We start from the raw sequence: 15,227 nt of genomic DNA on the forward strand, positions 1-15,227 counted from the left end.
AACGTGAATCAAGAGGAATTTAATTTTTCTGTTTCGACTTAAGTAAATCCAACTCTAAGAAATCCCGATAAACATTTTGTCCGGAAAAGGTTGACCCAGATCCGTCGGTGTGGGAGACACGAACGAGTTTTCTTCTGTCTCCTCGGCGACTGTATCTTTCTTTCTAAGGTCAATATTTATGAATTTGAGTCTGATGGTTATTGGCCTGCTCAATCCCCTAGCGGACGTCAAGTGTCCTCATCGCCGCTCTCACACGTTCAGGCACAAAGGAGAGCGCGGCGCAAATTGAGGAAACTTGCTGTCTGTTCGATTTGTCCGTCTCTCCTCAGCCCTGCACCCAAAGGTCAAGTCAATACGGGGCCTGCGACCTCAGCCTGGTACGTTGCGGCACCGTGCACTAGTTGTAGTGCATGTGCAGCCACACGGAAACCAAACACGCTCGCAGCCTGTATATATGCATAAATAGGCATATTGGCACAGTCGTTATCGTGGCTACAGATATCTCATTGAATTGAGCGTTTTGCCATCCTTCGAAGTAAGCAATATGCAAAATGGACTAAACTGCTTACGTTTCAATTAATGCAAAAGCAGATATTCATCTCCTAATACTCTGTATAGGATATTCAGAAATCTTTCCGTTGAATTTCATCGTCAATTTAAAGATAGGATCTTTGCAATTAATTCAGATCAGATCCAAAACAAAGCTTTGTAGTTTTAGCTTGAATGGCAGTTTTTGTGCTTGAATTATTTAAGGACTTGCAGTTCAATCAATTTTCACTACGATTTGCAAAGATCTCAAATTAAAAACAGATCTGTTTGCAGAGATCTAGTTTGACACTGACTCAATCATCCGTTACATGGATTCCAACGGTGCGCTTTTCCATAACGCGCTGCGCGAGGAGTTGATTTCCGCAACATTATCATAATAGGATCACGCCGAAAAGTGCGGGGAACCGCGAAACCCCTGAAGTGCGTATCCAGCTCAAAGCTGCGAATCCATTTTCACCGCTGGATTTCGATTTGAATGCGGCCGCTGCGCGTAATTCAGCAGCTCGCGCAAATTGCCGCCGCTCGATAATTAATCAGCTTAATGATCGCCGCCAAATTCTCGTCTTTGATGTCGTTTCATCATCATTACACCCTCGAGTGGCACTTGCGCGCGGTAATTAAACCCTTTTGCGGCACGCTGCCGTCTGGGCTGCTTGCTTGCGTTGCGTGCGATTTCTTCCACACACACACGAGCCGACAGACACGCTCGAGGTCGCGACACCGGAGGCAATTTGCCGCCCAGATGCGCGATTCGGCACAGTTCCTTCTTTCCCTAACTCCCCCCTGGAGCGAGACAATTTCAATTGGAAATGCGAGGAGACAGCCTTTTTGCATCAAGGTCGTTTTTTGACTTGGATCATGGTTGTCTAGAACACACACGTTAATATTAAAAACTGAGTATGGCTATACTCAACAACTACTTTAGCTTAGTTATATTTTTGCTCTGCCTCCGAAATTTAACATGAAGTTGGCATCAGATGCCACTTAACAGGGGCTCGTCGGAGAATAAAAGTTTTCTTTATTGATTTAGATACATAAATCAAAATTAATTTTGGTCAGATTTTGTTGTAACTGAAATGTCAGCAACTTACTTAAGTTAAGAAAGATCTGCAATAGATACGTCTAATTTTGAGTTAGATTTTCACACAAAGCACATAGGGTTAGCAACTATTTGTCACTTGCTGCTGGCATTTGGAATCACATCGTTTTGAAACCTCAGATTCAAATTTAAGGCATGGACACATTTATTGACCAAAACTCTTTAATCTAGTTATATAGTTATAAATAACTATAGGAATGATGTAAAATACTTCACAGATGTGACAACAAGATATATTTTTAATATAGAAAAAGTTAATTGTGAGTCAAAATTATTCTCTCTCCAAATCACATTAATTTGATTCTGGAACATCAACAACTTTTTGTTTTCTGTTTATTTGGCTACGTAATGAAGTCACTTTTAGAAAATTTGATGAAAGAGCCTTCTTTTTTTAAGAACGAGTGTAGTTAAATGAAAGCAATTCACTTAATTACAACTGAAAACTAAGTAATAATTTTCTCGGGTTGAATCTTAATGACAAACATTTTCCTCGAAGCTATCAAACGTATTTATTGCGCTCTACTAGTTCTGCCCAAAACCCCATTTCATGAAAAAAATTTCTTCAGAACTTTTCTGTTTATGTAAGCGAAAAAAATTCACTTAACTTTAGCAAACACGAATGTACATGAACATAAGACACTGTGTGGAAAAAGAGCGAATTCTCATTTGCACGGGTCGGCCAGTCACGTTTGAAGAGTGGGTCTTGGCCACAAAGTGACAGTCCGGCAAATAAATATACGTAGAAGACCGATAGATATGTAGGGCGGAATATAGGAACAACACGTGGATAATAACTTAGAAACGGGCCAGATCAAGATATCACCATCCTAAAAATTTTGGCCCGATCTTTACTTTTTAAAATAAAAATTGTTTTATAATAAGCCTGCCATTGCATCCACATAAAAAAATAATTGTAGGCACACACTGCACACATATATTTTGGGTCAGACAGTAATGACGTCTTGTTTGTCTGTGCCTGTGCCCCTTTCATCAATGCTGACTGCAGAGCCAAAATGTATACATTTAATGTTTATTAAGGAACAACCTTGTTTAATAAAGCACTTGCGGCAGTCTCAACAGTGATATTAATTTGTGTGTTTTTTTCCTTTTGGATCAGTGCGTCGTGATTTTATATATGTATCTGATCGTTTTTGCAGACATCTGCTAGCATTGTATGCCATTTCTTGCTGTAATTTGTAAAAATGGAAACTAATAGTCAATAAGTAACGCTTATTATCAGGATTTTTCAAAAAGATAGTATTCAAATCCACATGGTTCATAATAACATTAGTATAATTATGTAAGTGGCTTTACGCGTGGTGGCCGAGTAAAATGCTGGCGAAAAGGCCCATTTTGCAGGTGGCCTCATTTCGTCAGAGAGAGCAAAAGCGAAACAAACACAACGACACGCGTCTCCATTTCTCTGCGTTGCCGGTGTGACGGCCGGGGGTCATTATGCGTCGGGGTTGATTAGTATGCGGAGGGCACGCGTCGGCCGGCGTCTATTTAGCCCGCCACGTAGCACATTCTGCGCGCGTTTGATGCTGCTCTAACAACTCTTCCGCGAGGCCCCCCAAAGATAAAATTAGTCGCTCGGAGTTTTTGCCGACGCGACCGGCGGAAGGGGCTGAAAATTCGGTCCGTTTGGCATGCACGCCCGCGCCTTTTTATTTCGCACAACTTTCCTCCGCCTTCTTGATTATTACCAACTTTCAACTTTTAATCAGCGCGTGACATTTTGATCTAAAGAGGCGTTCACGCGGCGCCAAACTTTCCGCAGCTTTTTGCCCGCCAACTAATTGACTGAGCGCGGATTTAAGGGTTGAGTGTGTGTTGATGGATCGAGGCGGATACCGACTTTTTAAGCATGATGTATTGCGCAATTCACCGTGAACGACTTAAATTTGCGACTCATTGTCAGGCGGAGAATTAGCTGGAAATCAATTTTGGGGCGGAGGACTGGAAAACAGCGTTTCACCCGAGTCACCAATAATGATGATTTATTTTTTAGGTTAAATAAGCGGAAATCGATCAATGAAAATGATGATGAGTGTTCCGATGCTTTTTAATGGAAATAAAGACTGTTTATTTTTGGGGGAAATTCTATTAGTTGCTAATAGATTCCAATGAAGGCTGATATATTGTTTTCAGTCGTTTTCAGTTACTGCTGCAACCTTGAACAGCCAAACCTAGTCAAGTTGCTCATTTATTTATTTACTACAAAGCAAAAAAGGTAGTTAGACACCAGAGTAGCTGCATTTGATTTACAACTGGAATTAACACAATTCCTTAATTACAAGTCAGAAACAAGCTTGATGTTAATTTGTTTTTGCTATTATTCAGCGTCTAATTAAAAGACTTCGCCGACTTTAATTTTCACCTTTTAAAGGAGATACGTGTTAGGCCTTACCTTGTAAATTTGATATATTTCATTCCACAGACGCAATGTTTGCAGAGCCCGGTTAATCTGAAACAAAGAATGATCTCTTGTTAACAAAACAAAAGCACAGAAATTTGTTTGCAATCACACAATCCAGAGAAAACTGGATTGCAGTGAAATGAGAATTACTCGCGTTGCTGTTGATGAAAATATTAATCCAGAGAGCAAATTTTGTAAAATGTGTTTATCATGGTAGAGAACTTTTGTATTCTCAAATTTCACATTCATCTCTGAGCTGACCACTTGCCGGCTGGCAAATTTGCATAGGGCCATTTTCGGTGCGGATTACGTAAGTTCCATTAGGGTGGGCTTCTGCTGCCAAATCTTGGGAGCGACAGCACTGGCTTAGCCTTTGTTCTGGCGGCGTCGGCGGCAGACAGAAATTTCGCACTCGGCCGGCAGCAGCGAGCCGGGGGAGAGAGAGAGAGAGAGAGAGAGAGAGAGAGAGAGAGAGAGAGAGAGAGAGAGCACATATTGGCGCAGTGGAGCGGCCAATCTGATGCCAGGCGAGTACTGCGGCGCTCCATCACGCCTTTGACCTTTCGGCCCGGCACCAACACGCGCGCAGATAAACAGCATTGTGTGCATGCATAATGCCTGCCGTGTTATCTCTATTACACACACACACACACACTCTGGCTTACCTAGCACGGTCGACCCGCTGTCGAGTGCATCTATTCGCCCCTAACTGAATTGGAAAGCTACTCTTCAGCTAGTCCATTGCCGGCGGCGTAAAAATGACGAATTGCTGACTAGTGTCAAATGACTACCATTCCTGGTGACTAAAGTACTTCAAATATTGGCATCGAATTTAAATAAATTAAATGAGGCCAGTGTAATATACAAAATCTAATTTTAGTGAGTTTTTACAAGGACCTTAATTTGAAGCAGCTTTAAAAGAAGATTGTTAACGGAGGATTTAAAATGAAAAATTAATTCCTAAATATTGATTTGCACCTTCCTTCAATTCATAGATTGAATTTAATTTTGTATCTTTGCATTTTCTTACCAACCGGTTCTTTCACTACTGGTTGTTACAGGTTTTTACCACTCAATTTTTACCAATTTTTATGCGAGAATGGAAAGAAATGATTTTTTATTTGTTATTCTTCACCATATTATTACAAAATTCTATAGTCCTGACATAAAGGTTTTTTAACAATATTTCACTTGATATTTAATGCTTCATGGTCAAATAAAACGAATATATTAATATTAATTGAGTCAAATATTGCACTAAAGTTATGTTTCATCTGACCAGTATAAGCCCGCATGAAATTGGAAAAAAACATTTTAATTAATTAATGGTTTATTAAACGCAAAATATGCGTGCAACACTCTACATCTAAAAAAACATTTTATGCATTTTTTCACACACAAAAATGAGGATTTTGCAACCTTGAAATTAAAATATTAAATTCTTAAATAAGCAGCACGTACAATCAGCTGTCTGTATATTATTTTCTTTCAATGTACAGTGTCCACGGCACTGCAGCGAGAGCTGTTAATAATTTCAATATCAATTTGGGTGAATATATTGTGTAGTAAATTATTAAATAGTGATTGGGAGGGATACTTTACTTATATCTTGCAATTGCAACTATCAGATTCATGATTTGAACTTATTCCAATGATCCAATATACGTTTATTCTAGAGAAGAAAATATTTCGATCCAAACTGAAATTCCCATAATACGGCAAAATATTGATTAACCATATTCGAACTTGCAAATATATATCCAGTCGAAATTTGCTTCTTCTCACATGCCTGCCGCTGACATAGTGCAGGAGGGCCCGGTAATTGGCAAATCAAGCGGAATGAGCAAAAACCGATCGGAAATGGCGCGTGCGATATATGGTGTATCGAAGGCTATTAGGTGTTTTGCGCATCAGCAGCTGGAGCCAGCTTCCGAGGGCTTGTTGCTTGCTCGAGCGGCCAATCCAGAAATTGCAGCCTGCTTGCTGTGATGGAAGGGGTTTATTATTGCGCCGTCGACAGGCTCTTTGCGCGATTGCTTTGTGCACTTTGTGTCTGTCTGCTTTATTAATTGATTCTCGTCCGCGCGAGTCCCATAAAAATAATCCACTCTCCGGCCCTGCTCGATTTATTAAGTGCAAAGCTTGTCGTCAATTTGTCACAAATTTCTTCTTAGTAATCCACTGCGATATGAAATTGATCTCACTTAACGTGCGAATGCTACAACGGAGCGTATTTTTTATAGGTTTAAGAAAATCAAGCCCTCATGAAACCTCAAGGTCTATCTTCTTAACTTTTATATCAGTTTCTCGTATTAGATACAGTCAAGGATACACTTTACTCACAGAAATTTTGTTCTATTAGTATTTTTGTAGTTTAAAGGTTCACTTACTCAAGAAATATTTAAATATTAATCTGAAATGTGGTTTGCAATTTGGAAATTAACTAATTTGGTATAGAAATTCAACGTTTTCCTCTCATGTAAACAAAAAATCAATTTCAGGATCGTTGTGTAAAATGGTACTTAATGATGAGGAATGAAATCAGTCTGAAATTGTCTGATAAGGAGCAGAAAATTTGCTGTCGACTTGACTTCTAGTTTTGGAGCACGGAGAATTGAACTGTCAGCGACAAAATGTAATTAACGCACAGCGATTTGCGCTCGATTTGAAACAGTCACGCTCCAAACAAAGTGTAAAAAGCGATGGATGTCGTTGAAATGCGACTTGGTGCCGAAATCATCAGAAGCAGATGTCGAGGCGTTTATTTGACGCCTTGGCACACAATAATATTTATTCAGCCAATATGTGTGTGTATGAGAGAGAGAGAGAGAGAGAGAGCGTGTGTGTACATAGAAACGGTTCGATTTCCGCGCCGGAGAGAAGGTGTCAGCGGCAAAATGCAATGCAGCAGCGCACCCTCCTATGATGATAACGCGATAACAATGAAACTTTATGTTTCAGACGCTTAATGTCTGTGCAAGAGTAAACAAACGCCTATCGCCCGCTCGCAATTGCTTTTTATTCGCTAACTTCATCACAATCATCGCGACCTTCGCCGCTTCCAGGGAACGCAACGCTTTTATCTGGATCATGACCTTCTTTCAAACTTCGCCGCCCCCGAGAGCAAATGTAGCCGAAAAGTTGCTGCTGACTTTGCGCGCAGATTTGTTGCGTCAATCTCCCTCGCACTTTTTTTCCATCCGGAGTCTGACCGACCGTCCGCGTTGCTGTGTTTCGCGATGATGCTGAGTTCGCTCTTTCTCTTACTCTCGCCTCTGCTGAAAGTTGCAGATATGATTTTTCGGCTATTTTTGGGGCTCACCCGGAAATAAACATCACCATTCTGTGAAAATTGCGCTCGTTAAAGCGCTCTCCCCATTTCTGACCTTTTCGTATAAAAATTTCACGAAACATCCTTTTTGCAAAAGATGGATGACAATGCATTCTCGTCGAGAAGGTAATAAAATTTGGGATTTCCAACCCGAAAAGCAGCAGCCTTGCGTGAACAAGAAGTAAAAAAAGGGATTCGGAACGAAAATTCATGCCCCGCGTTGTGCGTTTGAGTGTATATCCATTTGGAAGAGAGCAACGAGACGATTTGCGAGTTCGCTGCCTGCTGCTTGAGAAATTCTCCCGCATTACGACACAATCGGAGCGTGCAATAATAATAGCAGTAATGCCTGGTCGCGGTGGCGACGGACATTGAAAATCGTTTTCCTCCTTTTCTGCTCATGCGACTAGTGCCGAGAGCTGAGTGAGAGCGGAGGATTGAAAGCGTGGGCTGTTTTCAAGTGGTTTGCTGCGCAAGTGGCTGTTCGGTCAAGGGGCTCACCTTGAGTCCCTCATTACCATGAAGGGAACACGCGCCTTAAATAAAGCGCTTGGCAGGTTTACCCGCGCGGACAGCCAGCCCCAGGAAGGCGGGCGCCGGGCGGGCGGGCGAGTGGGCCGTGCCGGGCGCGAAAAGCTCACCGCAGGCGTGTAATTGCACAAAGTTAAATATGATCTTGCTTCCGCGTGCACGCTGCTCGTAATTTTTACCGCGCTAATTGGCCGCTGCCGCTCTGAATAATTCACTTACTTTGCAACGCCAGGGGTGCGCGCGTAATGCAATTGTCAGATTTCAGGCGCTGCTGACCCTATCTTTCCGCTCCACACTTTTTTCCGCGCCCTCGCCTCCTCTTGCTGCGTACTGACGAAAGACTCATCATGTGTGAGCTGACGGCTGCACCCGGCCAAATACGAAATGAATACTAAAAAGGCAGCCGCGAGAATAAGCTTCAATTAAGCTTTTGCTGCGGTTGTTTTACTACTGCAGGAATACAGCGTTCAATTTTTTCAGGAAATTACAGAGGGCTATATATGAAGTTAATTTTGCGGAAATTCAGCAGTTACAGACCTGGCATTAAGAGCTGAAAACCAATTTCTTGTGAACCGGTCAAGTCTGAAACTACATCTGAAATTTAAATAAGTTAATTGATATCAGATAGTTTATAAGAATTGTTTTGATTTTATTTAATGCCTTTTTAATGAATTGCTTTGGTTTGCAGTTAAAAATTGCTGGGGACAAATTTAATCAAGTATTATTTACAACATAGGGCAAACTTTCAAATATATATTTTACTGCAAAAAAGGTTTTATTTTCAAGATAGCGATATTTATTTCCTCTTGTGTCAATCAAGCTGAAAGCTTTTGACTTATTTAAAAGGGGTACGTATAAATGATAATAAGTTTGTTCCGTTTTACTATATTTCTAGATAAGTGGATGCCCTAAAACCATCAAATTTGACACAGCATTTTACTATGAAAATAAAAGAGAGGAAGCAACATTTAAATGGAAACGGATAGTTTGTTTAATATGATCGTGTTGTTCTCCTCACAGTTGATTTTAAAAATAGATCTCGTATCTCAAAACGCTTTAACACACACAAAATGTTACAAGCTAAAATTAGCTTATTGTTAGAAAGTGAAAAATCTTATTTACTCTTTGTACCGTAAGTGAAAGTGTAAATAAAATAGCAGTTCCTTACATAACAGTCAAATCAGATCTCTCGTTACAGTATAGCCAGTCGTATTTGGGTCCATTGTGCCATTTTTCTTTTGTAGACAAGTTCTTTACACGGACAATCTGGGAAATTAGAGATTTGCATAACTTTTTTGAGCACCGTCAAGCCAGCTATTTTCATTGTGCGCGAACACACATAATATATGTCTGGGACACACAAAAGAAGGGCCATTTGTAAGCAAAATCGTGGGCGCTAGCAGGGGCAAAAAGACGGGCGAGTGCGATTTTCTTTTGCCCGGACGCAAAATGGAGCGGCCGAGCAGGGGTTGGTCAGGGGTGTGTGTGTGTGTGTGCGGTTGGCCATTTGGAGCGGTCGCCGGGTGGTGGGTTTTCAGCCGTGTGCACACACGCCGGTGACCATTGTACAATTTGAATGCAAAAGCTTTTGCACTCCTTAATGAGACGGCATTAGGCCGGCGAAGCGCGCGCTCGGTAAATATCATAATCTGTCGCCGCGCTCAAGAATAAATTACGTTTCCATGTGTGTGCTCGGCTCAATGAGCGGCAATCATTGGTCCATCCGCTCATTTGCATAAATACTGCCGCGCCGCGGATTAGTAGTTCGACCATGTACACAAATACGAGAAATACATGCGCGTATACGGCCGAATGTAAATTGGGATTTGAATGCGTTTAAGCGCTGCTCGACTGTTTCGCTCGTTGGGCCGTCCAACTAAATGGGTGTCACGCGGAGAGATTTATTAATGTAAATACAACAACGGCCAACGTCTAAATCCTGAATCTCGGAAATTTATAACACACACACGCGCGTACAATACGCTGATAAATTATTGGTTTTAACGGTCTTTCGCGGGGGATTATCTCATGCCCTATTGATATTTGATAGAAGTAAATAGAAACTTAGGAGAGAGCTGTCAAATTAAATCTCCCACAAGCAGATTTTCTCCATTTAGGACTAAAATTTATTCCAGCAGGTGAGTCGAGGGCAAGCCATGAACATTTGTGTTTCCTGCGGCGCAGCATGTTATTAATTAAAACAGCATCTGCACGTTTGCATAGAAACACACACAGCAGCAGCAAGTTGTCTGCACGATGATGAACGCAAAGTTTCGTAATATTGGATTAGCAAGCTGCCACAGAAAAGTTCGACATCGCGCGGAAAGTATAAAGTTCTCGTCTTGCTGGTGTCTAGCCCTTTTGATTTTGTAATTAGCCATGTTCACAAACTTGGCTGATTTCTCTTTATAGTTATTAAGAAACATAATTTTTATTCTTTATTCAAGTCCGCTAAAGTTTTATGTAGTAGTATTCAATACCACACGATTTGGTAAGGTTGCAGGAAATGGAGTGAATTATGATGTGTTTACATCTTAATGCTTGCCTGTGGGGTGTTCTGAATTTCATATTTCTGCATAAACAAATAGTAAATTTAAATTGAAAACAAATAATAGCTACTATCTAGGCTCATTAAATAGTTAAATTAGGTTATTCCTCAACAAAAATAAAATAAAATATAAAAATTAAAATTGATTTTATTATTATTTATATTAAATCTAGAATACAGTTTGGGAAAATATTTAATACATACCAAAAAAACATGAAAGATTTTTAATATGCTAATATTGGTTTAACTCATGAGATTGTCCAGTCCTTTTATTTGGGGAAATAAGCAACCCACAATAATTCCAACGCCGCGAAATTGACCTCCATTTAAGTAAGTCTGTTTATTTGGTTTATTTAGGCAACCTACGAAAAAGCACTGAATAAAACTGCGTTGATTTTCTCCTCCACTTGAGACCGGGCAGCGTTTTTAATCTACCTGAGAGAGTGGCGGCCATAAATTGGCCATCAAGCGTCGTGCAAACCACCGTGCTCGCGAGAGCAGAGAACAAAAAAATCCAGAGCCACCAGGCGAAAAGTGACCGTAAAAATTTTGCCGGGAACGTGAAAAGGCAAAAAAAGCTTTCAGCCCAAATTGCGGCTCCTGAGACCACTTTTCCGCACGGCGCGTATTATTCGGCAAGTATCAACCGCTTTTGCGTCAACTCGGAGTGTGCGTGGCGCGCGCGTTAAAAATTGCAATTTTAGTTATTAAGCAGCGTCGCCTTTATGCCCGGCGAGTGTGTAACAAAGGACACAACGTTTTGAAATAATAACGCTGCTGATGCAGCGCGCAAATATCCCTGCCCGCGTGTTTATTGCATATTCATGCCGACAACTGCGAGCGAACACCATTGTGTTTGCTCTTGAATGGATGGATGGATGGATATGCCTTTATTCAAACAGAAAGATGGATGCACACGCACATTTAGCCCGCTGTCTCGCGCAAATCCCTCGCTCTCTCTTTCCCTCCCAGCAGCAATTTTCTTTCCCGCTCTTAAAACGTGCCACCACGCAGTTCTATGAATTTTGCAACGTGTGCACAACAACTTCATTTGATCTTGTTCTCGTTGCCATCGAGCAACTAACGTCGTAGTTAAAATAAAAACACAGAGCAGCCACCATTACTGCAATAATGGCACCGAAGGCAAACATTTATTGATGGAACAGCATTGATTGCTTCAACCCAACAAAATAAGCTTTTCATTTAAAACGACAAAATTTATTTTCACGTTAGTAAATCCCCAATTTTAATTTTTTGTACCACTGTCTACTCGTAGCAATTAATTTAAACCAAAATGAAAGATTTTAAAACATGCTACCCATGCCTACATAATCAACTTAAAATAGTGCAAACAATTTAAGGTGATTGAATGTTTAAAAATTAATAGTGCTATATTCTAATTATTTTATTGGTGTTCAGTTAGCAACAATGAATTTAAAAATTGATCAAAAGTTCAAGTTCGAAATTATTTAATTTGACCGATGTACGTCCTTTGTCACAACACGAATCAAATTAGCACTTGGTACCATAATGAGAATAGCCATGAGGCCGCTCTAGGGAATAGAGAGTTGACAGTATCCAAAAAACAATTTGCTTATCTACTTAAGCCCTCTCATCGAGCTAATTTGCCAAACAGCCGGTTGAAATTCGCCTCTTATCCCAAATGTTGGCAGCAACCCTTTCGTCAGACGCGACGGACAAGTATCCTCGCGTCGGCGGCCGCATAGTTTGCTGTCGCTGACCCTTGTCGTTGAAAAGACGCGCGCATTCCTGCCGAAATCTGGTTTGGCGTTTGTCGCGCGTCCGCCGAGTGACGGCTGGCAGCCCCAGCCCCTAGTGGCCCAATGAATGTTGCTTGTCAGGCGGCCAAAGTGGCAGCCGAGAGCTGCATGCCTCCAATGCCCTTTCATCTCTGCTTGAGGACAGCATCAGTCACCGCACTCAAGGGGCACTCAAGTAATCGAGGGCAAATTTGCATTTTTGCCAGCATTAAGTGCAACAGCAATTCCACATGCGTTTTACATTCAGGAAGGCTTTCTTTCCCTTCTAAAACACTTGCTCTGTCGTATTCATTTTCCTAACGACTCGAACTTTATAAAATTGCGCGTAAATTTACTTCTTTGAAATTAAATTAACTTTTACTTCATCTTAAAAAAAGCTGGTCCTTTGAAAGTATATAGGGGTATGGGGATTTTGAATGGTATAATTTTGAATCAAGCACTTTTCTCCCTATTTACATCACCCTTAAAAATTATTTTCGTTTAATAAACTTATCAAAACATTAAATGGAAAACTTTAATTGGTTTAATCTTTGCATTTTTCTGAAGAAAGTATTTAAATTTAGAGACAATCTAGCTCATGCATTGGAATTTATCTTCCTAATGCGGCAATATTGCAATGGTTTTAGCTCCGAAATATCACTTTTGACATATATAAACTCCTCCATAATTGGTAAAATTAAATCTAGATATGAAAAACGTCGTTTATATTCGCTCTCTACTCTCGGTTTGGCTATAGCTGCTGCATCCCCATTCAAAAACGAAAATTTCATGATAAATTTTATTGTTCTGTATATTTTAGTCTTATTCAAAATATTTCTCTTTGTGAGGTTTCAACAGCGAGAGTTGAAATTCATCCCTGTTGTTTATTTGGTATGATTCAGTTTTGATAGGGGATGGAATAATGCAAGTTGCAATGAATAGAACTCGCAAAACGTAACAATTTACTTGAAATGCTTTAATGTTTCAACGTGACAATGCGTTCGCAACAACAGTAGCAGCGGGACATAAACTTGGAATTTTGTCAAGCTACAGTATGTGCTAAGCGTGTACGAACATACGTATTATGAGCGCGGGGAGGAGAAAAATTAATTGCGAGCGCGTGTGCGTAGCGCAAAAAAAGAGTTGTTTAAAGCTTCACGAGCATAAAAGGCTCGCAAAACACATGTGTCACGCTGCGTTTTAGAGCGCAAAAACAAACACAATAACGCGAGCGAGCGAGTGGTAGCAGGGATGAACGTAATATAAATATACAGACAACCAGCGCTGCTGAAATCGGCAAACGGAAACTTTGAAAGCGAGAAAGAGGATGGCTTTTTTGTTCTCTATATACGCCAGGTTCTATTCGAAATCAATACTGTCGGGTTGGTGAATTTTAGTCTGGATTTTTTCATGCGATTTATTTCTATTTGTTTAATGAAAGAAAGAAAAACAACCATCAAAATGCAAACGCAAAACTGCTGGACCTCTACTGTTAGTTTTAAAATCTCTTGTTGCAATTTTTAAAACTATAGTGCACAAAACATATTTTAAAGAAGCTTTAGGAACATTTATATCATAATAGATACAATCTGATTAACAAGATGCAATATAAAGTAGGATATTATTTAAATTAATTTTTGGGGTAAGAGTGGATATTTTTAAGCATTGAACCAATATCCACAACCCTAGAGTCATTGCCAAAAGCAGCGCTATTTCTTCTTCTTTTCTTCCTTTTCTTTATGCAGCCGGCCTTTTTATTCAAATTCTATTTGCAGCCGAGATTTGGCGGCGGAGAGTGGGCCTCGCATCCGAAACTGGCCGCCGGAATGGATATTTTATAACCGCGTGCGCACAACACCCGAAATTAAGGCTGCCGCCCTATAAATTGCAGCCGTTTTTAAGCTGTATTTATTGCCCTGGCAATGGACAATTCCACTCGCTCGCATTCATTTGGGACTCCCGGTTGCACAGAGTACACTCGAAAAAGTTTGTTTGCTCTCCCGTTGGCGACAATTTGTTCCGAACGGTCGACAGTGTTGAGTGGTAATTAAAATTTTCAAAACACACGCGACTACACGCGCTTGCTCTTGCTCTCCGGCGCCGCCTCGCACATTCAGCTTCTCGTGAGCGGTTAATTTGCATGAAAACGAGCAACCGGCTGCCGCCGTCGTTTTTAATTATCGTTCTTTTACTCCAGTTCTGCTATTTGTTTATTATTTTCCTCGCTCTTGCTGTGGTTTCGAATGAAAATTATAAAAGCAGCGACGCCGCTCGTGATTAAATTTTTTGCAACTCAATCTGGGCGTTGATTCGCGGAAAAGGCGGATTTATGCTCCGCAGTTGTGAGAATCGTGTGCCATTGCGGTCAACGGAATTAGTTCCAATTATCTAGCCATTAAAAGTTAGAAATAGCATGTCAATGCACAATGCCGAGAGCAAGAAATAACAATTTTCAATCGAACTCTGTCTATCAATAATTGTATTTTCTAAATATTACGTTTGATAATATTTAGGAAAATTAAATATTAAAGGGATTAAACGGTGGAAAAAACAAACTGCTTCCAAAATTGAGTGACACTATTCGATTCAAGGTGATTCTCAATTCTTTGTCATTGACTGCGCGGTAATTTAAAATAAGGCTATTTTACGACACAGACATGTAATTACTTCATATCCATAGTTATTGTCCGTTTGAAGAGAGCGATTGAATATTGCAACATAGCAAGCTGTAACGAGATTTTCCAAGGCTTTACTGATTTCAGATTTCCCCGACTTGAGGGCTGCAGGCCACCAACCAGCACTCCATTCAGATGTCAATGCGGCAATTAATGTTCGCCTTTGTATCGGCGGCCGATAATTCTCGGCGCAGGGTGTGTGTCTATCTCTTTCTTGTGCGGCTCGAAAAAGGTGTGTAGCGCCTATAATTCTCGTCGGCCAGCACTTCCAATACAAAAAGCCAATTGAAGCCGAGCCCATAATTCTTAGGGGCA

At 40.6% G+C, this 15,227-nt stretch overlaps 1 protein-coding gene across 12 annotated transcripts in view; it reads right to left on the reverse strand.

Moving 5' to 3' along the window:
* Positions 1 to 15,227, reverse strand: part of LOC135936677 (protein lin-10-like) — a 107,724-nt gene that overhangs the window by 50,216 nt on the left and 42,281 nt on the right. For all 12 annotated transcript variants that reach the window (XR_010574353.1, XM_065479589.1, XM_065479588.1 and 9 more), the window contains exon 3: positions 4,059 to 4,115. The gene's annotated coding sequence lies outside the window, so the exon portion shown is untranslated. The remainder of the gene's footprint in view (positions 1 to 4,058; positions 4,116 to 15,227) is intronic.

This window comes from Cloeon dipterum, chromosome 2 (assembly GCF_949628265.1).
Source record: "Cloeon dipterum chromosome 2, ieCloDipt1.1, whole genome shotgun sequence".
NCBI classification, from domain to species: domain Eukaryota; kingdom Metazoa; phylum Arthropoda; class Insecta; order Ephemeroptera; family Baetidae; genus Cloeon; species Cloeon dipterum.